At 39.9% G+C, this 1,761-nt stretch overlaps 1 pseudogene across 1 annotated transcript in view; it reads right to left on the reverse strand.

The window, feature by feature from the left end:
- The window catches only part of LOC101309940, a 12,802-nt pseudogene extending 11,865 nt beyond the window's left edge, over window positions 1–937 (reverse strand). The window contains exons 1-3 of the transcript XR_184810.1: window positions 904–937; window positions 754–837; window positions 374–426 (exon numbers count right to left, since the gene is read on the reverse strand). The product of XR_184810.1 is annotated as a DNA-directed RNA polymerase III subunit RPC2-like (transcript). The remainder of the gene's footprint in view (window positions 1–373; window positions 427–753; window positions 838–903) is intronic.
- Window positions 938–1,761: the final 824 nt, after the last annotated feature.

Consider the following 1,761-nt stretch of genomic DNA (forward strand, 5'->3'; position numbering starts at 1 on the left):
AATCAGGTGGTTTAAGTGAGGTACTCACCACCCAAAGCATGACATACACTTTAGTCAGTCATTTATTTTCTACAAGGGAATGCATAAACTAAGAATGATACATAAAACCCAACTGAAATAAACCGTCTCAGTTCAAACCATCAGAATCACATGATGCATACAAGATAGGCTCCAGGAAACTGAAAGGTAACGTTAATTATATTGTACAAGAAGATGACCATATATATACACAAAATGAAAGAGATCTAGTCAAAACATCTTCAAAAAGATGGCACTGCCACTACAGAAGGCTGGCTTTAATTAAATCAGACTCAAAATCTGCGTAAGAGTTGCCTCGCTAGCTTTAGTTCTTGATGTTGGGGGCATCAAGTACCACAGAGATAGGCCTATTATTACCGCCTCCTGTTCCACCTCTCATTCTGAGACCTTTTTTAAAACATGAAGTTGCATTACAATTTGCTTAACAAACTCAAACAACAGTGTCCCCACTCCCCAACTACAATCTTGTTGGCTTCAGAACATTCTTCCCAACCTGTTAACATGGCCAAGCCACGAGTCGTGTCTTTCTATGTCAAACTCACAGGTTTAGCAAGCCACAATCTCCCAATGGAGTGTTTAATTTCTATAGTCTTACTCATTAGCTTGTTGGTCGCCACTCGATTAGCTTGTTGGTCGCCACTCGATTAGCTTGTTGGTCGTCACTCGATCCTTTGGAAGCCTCACTTATGATATTAAAAACATGCAGAATCTAACCATTGAACTGGCCCACAGCTTGAAGAAGATTTGTTCCGTATTTAAGCATCCAGTCACATTTGTAGGCAACTGTGATCCAGTATCCTGACAAAGGAAAAAATAGACACAGAACGAGAATTAATACTATGCTAAATCGAAATGCTGTCATACCCATCAAGACTGAAGAAAAAGCAGCACATCCCATTGTAGAAGGGAAACTCTTATCTACGCCCTTTCCATTAAGAAGAAAGCTGGAAAAAAAGGAAAAAAATAAGACACAAGATCATCAGAATAAAGGAGGGGCAGCTCCTGCCAAACTAAAGGTAGAGAGGAAAATGAGCCATGCTTCACTTGTTGGGGACTTATTGACACGACCCACCCCAAATTTCACCCTGAAACCCAGAGTAAGTCGTGCGGGGACCAACTCCAAGAAAAATTTTACCGAAAAATCGGCATAACCTCCCTTGAAAATGGACAACCCTTCCTAATAATACCTGCAAACACTTCTGAAAATTTAAATCTAACCTTAAACTCCTGGAGCCTCCGTGCTCCCCAAATCACAACACCACCCAAATTATTTACTAATCTAAACAAATCTCATATCCAACCATTTATAGGTTCAGAGCAACTCTAACAGGAAGAAAGAAAACATAATAAATTAATAAGCAGAAGCTACATGATGACTATGCCTCATCCCCATGTACGCCCGACCTCAACTATGCAATCCTGCAAACTGGGCATTTTTAAAACGAAGAGCCCAGGGGAAAACATTTGAAACACGTTAGAGTGAGTGGACAAAAACAAATTAACGAATAAAATATTTATGTTTCCCCAAATCAATTTCCAAGAAAAATCGAATGCATGCTGCAAGCGATAAAACTTTTATCTCATAAATGTCGAGCCTCTCAGGCTCTATAATATATGTATGTATTTACACACGTCCATACTCCTTATATAAATTCATGAGTCTATATAGGGCTACTACGCTCGCGTCCAACGCTCACGTCACGCCTTAATGCGGTGCTACAC

Source organism: Fragaria vesca, linkage group LG5 (assembly GCF_000184155.1).
Source record: "Fragaria vesca subsp. vesca linkage group LG5, FraVesHawaii_1.0, whole genome shotgun sequence".
Classification (NCBI taxonomy): domain Eukaryota; kingdom Viridiplantae; phylum Streptophyta; class Magnoliopsida; order Rosales; family Rosaceae; genus Fragaria; species Fragaria vesca.